Source organism: Pteropus medius, unplaced genomic scaffold, assembly GCF_902729225.1.
Source record: "Pteropus medius unplaced genomic scaffold, Ma_sr-lr_union100, whole genome shotgun sequence".
In the NCBI taxonomy this organism is placed as follows: domain Eukaryota; kingdom Metazoa; phylum Chordata; class Mammalia; order Chiroptera; family Pteropodidae; genus Pteropus; species Pteropus medius.
In genome coordinates, this window is record NW_024347788.1 from 13440106 (window position 1) to 13449061 (window position 8956).

Genomic DNA, 8956 nt, shown 5'->3' on the forward strand with positions numbered 1-8956 from the left:
TCTCCTCGCCCACATCACTGGACTGTCCCTCCCGTGCAGGACGGATTTATTTTAGAAAAACACAGGAAACCCGAAGTAGTGTGCGTTACCTCCGGCCACGTCGGACCCAGAGCCTGCTCCGAAGCCAATGGCGTTTACATTTTCAAAGGGCTGTAAAAACAAAAGCAAACGACAACAAAAAATCTGAGATGAAAACCAGGAGGTCCCCAAACCCAAAACGTTTGCCGCCTGGTCCTTTACAGAAAACTGTGCTGACCACTAACTAGCCTGGATCATCTAAACCACAGGATGGTGGTGTTTTGTTTTGTTTCTGTTGTGGGTGCAAAAAAGTTTTCAATTCAAAGGGCGGCTTGTTTTCCTCAGGCAAAAAAATGTGTAAGGAGTGGAGGGGGTCTGTGGTAGGGATCCACTTGCCAATTAAACCCCCAGAGACAATGCTGACTTGTCACTAATAAAGGGACACTCCCAATCTGCTGAAACCTCCTTCAGCCCCGAGGCTCCTCCCTGCGGGATGGCCACCTTCCCCGTCAGCTCTCCAGCTCTCAGGCCCTGAACGCCCTGCATCTTGACACAGAAAGCTGATTGCGACATCAAGCAAACCTCAGAATTACAGCAACGGATGTGGCAGGTCCAGCAAGTGTGGCGTGGACAGCCGGGCAAATTGCTGCCATCCATCTACCCGACATAAGTGACTTTCTTCTCAAAATACATCTGGAAACCAAAGAAGTCTTCATGGCAGAAGGGAATCGCTATGTGTGAATTTATATGTGAAAATTTTAAATGATGTTTTTAGAGGTAAATGCTTCTAAAACATTTGAAAATGTAGCAAAAGAATGCAGTATACGCCATGCACTTATGTTTGCTTACAAATACATAACGTATCCTTACAAAGTTACTGTTTGTGTATGTGATGAACACATGTGGCAACTTTGTAAGCGAATTTACGAAATCACCGTGGGCTCCTGACTCCCAACGTACACCAGGCACCAGCCCGGAAAGCAAAGATCTGGAATATCGATTCTTCGCTCCAGAATCTCAGTGGGATTCACCGTGTGTCACGCTACTCTATCCAGCAATCTAATTCTCCACATCACACGTACCTGCGCACACGCACACGCGCACGCACACGCAGAAAGCGCTTCGGCTTGGCGTTTCGGTACAAGTAGCTCGGAATGGTCTACACGCTCGTGTTTATGTGTCATCCAGTCCCAGGACCCGCCATGCACACCTGTGGGCACCGTGGAGACGCCTTGGTGCCGATTTAGTCTCGTGAGCAGAGAAGAGGCGCGGCACGCTCCCGAACGCCGCAGGGGGAACAACGCGACTGGGCCCCGGGAAGGGCCGCGACCTGCCCCAAACCTAACCTACTCCCCACTCTCGTGCAGCGTCCAGACAGCAGCGGGGCGGCTGGGGGCTCCGCGGGGCCTCCTCTCTCACGAGGCCGCCCCTTCCCAGCTCCGCGGCTGTACGAGACCATGTCGCCCACAGGGGAGGGACCCGCAGAAACAGCCAGGGGTGGATGCACTGTTTTAAACGTGGTTTGGGATTTTAAAGAGAAAGGTGTTGGCATAATGGGGACCAACGAAGCCGGTGTGGGTGCCGGGCCCTCCGCCAAGAATTGGCTGTTTCCCATAGGGTGTCACTCTTACTTCTGAAAAACTGCCAGTCAGGGCCAGAGGCGCCGCCACGGTGTGGGGAGCGTGAGACAGGGGTCCCGGCCGACCTCGGCCTCTGAAACCAGGTGGGGCCTTCAGGAACCCGCGCCCGTTCCCGCGGCAACCTGCTGTCTGTCACGTACCGACCGCAAGCACCTGCGGGGGTCACAGTGCCAGCCCCGCCTCGCAGGGGTCCAGGAAGCCAGCACGGAAGGGCCACGGGCCGGCGCCCCCGCTGGGCTGGGACAGAGCAGGGGAGGGGACGAGGGGTCTGGTCGAGGCGATGCTGGGCACTCGCTATGCTCTGGCACCGCCACCTCGGCTCGACACGACCTCGGGGCCCCTGACACCAAGGCTCCACATCAGGACGGCGCTTTCTATGTCGTACATGCTGCGTGCAACGCTGGCCAGTCTCTGATGACGCTGGGCCGAGGCTTGGGACTTTCGAAAAGGCTGTAGGACCCCCTTCTGTTCACATGTTGTAGTGACTGTCACACATCACGCGGGCACGCATGAAAGGGCCGAGAGTGTGTCACGGTAGCCACACAAACGTGTCACCGTGGGATTTAACCCGCGACCCGGCAGCCACGGCACCCGAGATGCAATGCACTTCGGTTCTTAAACGATGAGCATTTGTCGTGCGTGTGCTCCTCAAACAGCGTCACGTGTGCTGAGCGGGTTTGAAAAGGAAGCCTGCTTGAGATTAGGGGAGAGGTCGCAGACGTGTGGCCTTCCCTGGGGACTCTGCAGAATTCAAAACAAAACCACACAAGCCATTTTTAAAAACAGGACAGTGGCGGCCGGGCGGGTCACGCCTCTCAGGGGCCGCTTTGCCCTGTTAAAAGTGTTTGCCTCTGTGACGGGCGATGGTGCCCGCCAGCTTGACTGGGCCACAGGAGGCCCAGAGAGCTGGTGACACCCTACTTCTGGACGTCCAGGGTGCTTCTAGACAAGAGTAGCATGTGAGTCGGTGATCGGGGCGAAGCAGAGGGCCTGCCCGAGGTGGGGCCCCGTCCAGCCCGAGCCGGCCCGGACAGCACGGAACGAGGGAGGGGGCTCCCTCTCTGTCTTTCGTGGAGCTGGGACCCCGTCTTCTGCCGCCTCCTGGTTCTCCAGTGTAGGCTGGGGTCTATACCGCCAGCCCCGGGGGCTCAGGCCGCCACCCTCCTATGCCTCCAGCTTCTCAGCCCACAATCCCGTGAGCGAACCCTTACAACAGGTCTCTTTCTAGAAAGATCTATCTATCTATCCTATTGGTTCTGGTCCTGTGGACCCCTGACGAGTACAGCCAGCACTTTCTCTAACTGGACATGAGGGTCACGCCCAGCACCGTGGGACACGCGGCAGCGGCAGGTGACACAGAGCGCAGAGAGCCAGACAAACGTGCCGGCCTACGGTGTCCCTGTGCGCACGGCGGTGGCTCTCCGGGCCTTGGCCTGGCGGCGACTCACCGGCAGCACCGTGTTCGCTGTTCGACTGTTTCCACGTGTGTGTGCTGAGCCAGTGTCCCCCAAGCTCCCAGGTCACGGCCCCAGGGGGAATAGCACTGGCCGTCACACACGCGGCAGCCGTCTGGCGCTCCCTCGTGCTGCTCGGCGGTCCCCGCGACTGGCACGCTGGACGAGCACCCACCAACCCACGATGGAGACGGAGCAAAGCCAAGCCACAGGCTGGGCAGGGCGTGCCGGGGGCTTCTTTGCAGCTCAGGCTTCCCGCCCCCCCCGCCCCCCCCACCTGGCAGCCCTTGTCCAGTCCCTTCCCCATCCCCCCCGAGGCGGCCGGCTCTCCTCCTGCTTCCACTCAGACACAGGCGGCGATGGGGCAGAGCCCGAGGGCCGTGGCCTGGCGTCACGTGTCCCCCTCGGGCTGTAATCCACGCCTGCAGCTGGTGCAGCCTCGAGGGACGTGCAGGTCCAGACGGTGTCCTTATAGGAAGGATGTTGCCCTCCCTCCCATCCTGAGACTCGGTGCACAGCTGTGTACACCCTGTCACATGAAGGGACATAAACTTCACCTCTTGCTGTTGATTAGAGTCTTTGCTCTGGGCAGGAAACCCCCCGTTACAGCCATGTGAAAACAGACTCAACAGTGTCCCCGAGGAGCCTACGGCTTAATAATAAGTGAACTGACACAGTTAATGGAGCACTGACCCATTTTATTAACACTGAAGTGTTTTTAAGTCATTGGTTTTGGTTAATAATTAGCTTATAAATAAATAGGGCAGTGAGAAGTTGAGACTTTGAGAAGGTGACGGTTCGCAGAGAGCAAACCGTGGGCCAGTCCTCACGAGAGCGGTGACCTGTCCTCAGACAGCACGGGAGTGAGGAGGGGGCAGGTCCCCGCAGACACTGGCGCTCAGTGTCAGGAGGCTGACGCAGTCCCGTTTTCTCAAGGAAACACAGCAGGACATGGAGCTGGCGTTCGGTCTGGTCAGCAAAGCCGAAAAGACCCCAGAGAATGACATTTGTCGGGTTTTCTTCCTGCGTATTGTGATGCTCTGACACCCTAAAACCCTTCCTGGCTGGGGAGAGACGGCCCTCCCAGCGAGCCAGTCCTTAGGGACAGCGCAGGGCCCGGCCCCCCGAGCCAGCCCTCCCCCACCTGCCCCGCACCCAACAGGTGATGCCCCTCTGCCTGAGTCACCAGGGGCCAGTCGCCCAGCGACCACCCGATAGCCCAGAGCCCCCAGAATGACCCAGTGCAGTCCCCCCCGAGTGTGCACCAGCCTGCCCGCCTGCCCGTGGGAACCTGAGCACCCCCAGCTCCTGCCTCCCACCAAAGCCTGCGCCTTGCCATGGCCCCGCGTAGCAAGCACGCCTCTCGCTTCTAGGGGACTGTGAGTGACATCGGACTTTTCTTTCTTTCAGCAAAGGGAGGGGAGGGACGCAGAACAGCCAGGAAGCTCGGGCCCCGGTCCCTAATCCTGGTCTCACACGACTCACACTGACTGAAAGTCTGCCCTGTTTGCCGGGAGACGGAGCTCCCCGCCCCCTCGCCTTCCAGGGACGCCAAAGCCTGCCATCTTCCTGTCCCTCGCCCGGAGGCGGAAGGGAGCCCACCAGCCCTCGACTCTCACGGGGTCCCCAGACCCGCCGGGCACCTGCACGGCACCCGCCTGGTCCCGTTCTCCACCCCTGCTCACGCCGTGTCAACACGACCTCGAAGAAAGAATGTCCCCAAGCGTGTGTCGGAGGTGGGGGGAACGGTCCAGCCTGCTATGGGAGGCTCTCCATGGGTGTCTGAATCATGGGGCCCCGAGCACGGCCTCCCAGCCCCGCCCTCCCCTCCTGCCCCCAGCAGCCTGCCGAGGGGACGGTCCTCCTGAGGGCCGGTCGGCTGGCAGGCGGTGACTGCGGGCTGCCTGCAGCGCTGTCTGGACACCACCCTGTCGTCCGCCCCTCACAGTCTCCCCAGAAACATGTCAAGCCCACAGCCAGGCCGGCCACACCGGGCCATACGCCTGTCCCCACGCCTGCCAGGCTCCGTGCCCACAGCGGCCCCCTAGCATGACCTGTCCCATCCAGCTTGGTACCACTTCCTCCAGGAAGCCTTCCTGGTCCTCATGGCTGCCTCGCAGCTCCCCGCTCACTGCCCGGCAGACACGGGGAGAGAGAGACAGAGAGAGAGAGAGAGAGACTCATCCATTCTTCAGGGTCAAAGAGAGACTCATCCATTCTTCATGACATCCGTGGCTCCTTACAAATCACTTGCACCTTAATTTTCTCTTGAAAAGAACACAGTAAGCAACGCCAAAGGAAACCTTCTCATTGCTAACAGATTTTGTGAGGAATTATTTTCTCCCCGTAGAGCCACGACGAGTCGTCTCTGTTGTTCCCTGGTCGTCTGGAACCAGGGAAACGGGAGGGAATTCAGGCCCGAGGCCAGCGGCCGGCAGGGAGAAAGGGCCTTTGTCCGCCCTGCGCCCAGTTCCCAGAGCCACTGTCGCACACACAGAGGACAATGGACGCTTATCCCTCTGCGCTGCCCCTCGGCACGGACAGAGGGCTCTGTGACAAGCGAGACGGGCAGAAGACAGCGTCTTGCACAGGGGACACCGGGGGTGTCGGCAACGTCGTTTCCCCAAATCCTCCCAAGAAAAGGAAACGAGGGACAGAACAGCAGAAAAAGTGCACGAGGAAAACCAGAGGGACAGCCAGGCTCATCTCCGCGGGCATCGGGGGTGCCCTGGCGTGTCCCAGCCCTGGGCCACCGTCCCCGGGGGCCGGGGACGCAAGCCGTGTGCGATCCCGCCAGGCAGCGGTAAGTTAGGTCTGCAGGACTCGGCTGCCCGGCGGGAAGCGTGGAAACCCCGCCTTCTGGTTTGCCCGTCCGCATTGTTTCTAGGTCACTCTGCTGCCCTGTCCCACCCAGTGAGGGGACAGTAGTCGACACACAGTGATGCCACGTGACGGGTCGTGCCACACACATCAGGAAAAGCTGCCTGAGGGCACAGAGCTGACCTCATCGACCCACGACTCTAAGTTACCGCTTGAATCAAAAGCCACAAAACCTTCTCAGGAGTAAACATTTCTGCAGAGCGGCGGCCGGGGGGGGGCCGAGCTCCCGGTCCCCAGGAGCGTGTGAGGGAGATGGCGCTTTGGGTTTCACAGACTCGATCTCGAGGGACTTGCACGTCATTCCAGGGGCCGTGCTTTACCATGGCTGCTCAAACCCGAGAGTGTCCAGATTATGCCATGGACGCAGAAAATGTTTTCAGAATGCGTTAGTAAGGTTCGCACCGCGTTCGCAGGAAAACAAGTAGATCGAGGGTTCGTTCTCAGTGTTCGTTCTCGCCTCTGAGTGTCGTCCCAACCGTCCTGCCCGACCCGCTTCAGAACCCAGAGCTGTGGGGACACAATGGCCCCTCCGGGCCGGGCCTAGGGACCCTACAGCGAACTCCGGCAGGGCTGCTGGCCCCGGCCGTGTCCCAGGAGACCCCAGACCCCGGGAGCACGCCTGCCCCCTGGGGGAGACCCACTGTCAGGAGATAGACTTTGCAGCCACACTGGAGCGCAGGCCTCGGCCCTCCTTGGAGATTTACTGAAAGGGACTTACACTGTGGCTCCTTCGTCCCTTTGAGGTGTCACCATGCCTCCCAAGACCCAGAGGCCTCTTTCTCCCGGACCCGAGAGCCATTCTTTGAAGTGGAATCATGAGGAAGGATGGACCTCTGCGCCCCGGTGTCTGTGGGCCAGTGGGGTCCCAGCTGACAGGAGCCTCCGGCAGACGCGGCGGCCCAACCCCCCGCCCCCACCCCCGGCCCTCGCCGTCTGCACGCGCTGTGCTCCCTCGTCCGAGCTCCGCGTTCGTCCCCGCCCGGCGGTGGGGACTCGAACACGCACTCGCCTGAGGGTCTGTCATTCCACAAATGCGTGCTGAGTGCCTGCCACGCCCCGGACCTGGCTGCGGATCCGGGGACACTCGGATCCTGCACGAGACACACGGCCACGGCAGGAAGGAGAGAAAGACCTGACCTAACTGGATACGATGATGCAGACTCAACAGACGCTATAACACTAACGACAAAGACTGATCCCAGAGGCAACAAAGTCACGGTGTCCTGGACACTGACGGTGGAGACGTGGTGCACAATAAAAACGTGCTCCGACCTGATGTTAGCGAGCGCCGTCCGGACACGCCGAGGGGCGGGCACCGAGGCGGCGGAAGCGGGCGGCAGTGTCAGAAGGCCGCCGGGGGCAGGACCGGCAGAGACGGATGAGGACCGGGGACAGAGTGCCCGACAGGAGTGTCACCGAGAGCAGGCTGTGGGGCGGGCGGCCTGGACAGGGGCGAAGAGGAAATGCAGACCAGAGCTCTGGGGGTTGGGGCTGGGGTCCGGTGAGAGGGACAGGTCACCCCAGGAAGGGGGTTGTCCACCTGGACAAGCGCTCAGTGTGAGGGCACATCAAAGGGTTTGGTTCCACACACATGCGCCTCGGTTTCAGAATCCCTGCCAGCTCAGCCATCAGAGCTCCCTGCCTAGACACCCCACTTATGGCAGTGTTCCCTCCCAGAGTGACACTCAGCGCAAGCTCCTGGGGGCTACGAGGAGACCTGGTCTCCCAGGTGAGGCCAGGTAGCTGCAAGCCCCAGAGAGGGCAGTGAAGTGGCCTTGGCATCCATCAGCACCCTCTGTGCTGGGCCAGGCCCGAGCAGGCCAAGGGGTCAGGTCGCACCCACAGCTGCACAGGCCGCCAAGAGGGGAGCAGGTGACGCCAGGCCACGGGGGAGGAGTGGGTGAAGGTAGGGCAGGGCTTCGGGTGGCCCCAGAGCAGGGAGGCACAGGGAGTCCTCAGGGAGAGGGGACAAAGGGGCCCTGCCCAACTCCGAAGGAGAAAGGCCCGTGCCCCGCGTCCGTCCTGCTCTGGGACCCGGGGCTGGCAGGCACTTGGCTCTAAGCTCACAGTGGGGCGGCCAAGACAGCGCAGAGATCCGGGCTGACACTCAGAAGACACAGAGGCGGTTGTTGGATGGCTAAGTGAGCCACACGGTCCGCTGAGTCCAACAAGAAGGGGCGCCCGGCCTGACGGCACAGACAGGCCCAGACGCCACACAGCCGCCTTCGCTCTCCGGGTCGGCACCCGGCCGGTGGGACAGCAGAGAACGTGCTGGAAGCCGCTCCTCACACGTCGCCGTCACTGCGGCCAGCCTGTGCGCAACACGGAAAACGTGGGGCTTTCTAGAGCGGGAGACCCAGGCTGGCGAGCGGTCGGTCCAGCGGCCAAAGTGTCACCGTCAGGGAGAGCACCTCCAAACACGCGTCCCTGAGGGTTACTGCCAGGACCCCAGCCTGCAGGTGGGGGCCCAAGGCACCGGGAGGCCTCGGGGACGGGGGCTGGGGACGGGGAGGGCAGAGGCCTCCATACACACCGTGTGCGTGTGCAGAGACCCCCTGACTCAGAACCTGTCGCTGGGAGGACCCTCGGCGGGCATCAAACTCCTCGTTCACACACGCAGGCGGCGCCAATACCTGCCTGGCCCCAGGCGAGCACGTTCCCCAAGGAAGGGCGTCTCGCCTGGTACTCTGCCGCCGAGAAGGAGGGCAGGCCACGACGACGCAGAGGTCAGAGCGCTGGCCTTTTCCAGGAATTTATTTCATCTCGGCATAAACGGACACACATACAAGTCTCCAGCCTCCGTGCCTGGGAGGCGACAAGTGAAGCTCTGATGAACTCAGTGACGGCGCCAGCGGTGGCAGCCGCCCCACTGCGCCGGGAACAGGCTGGTCCGTCTGCGGTCACAGCGAGGCCGCAGCAGTCGGCGCTGTAGAGAGCCTGGGAGGCCCTTCCTCTCACGCGACA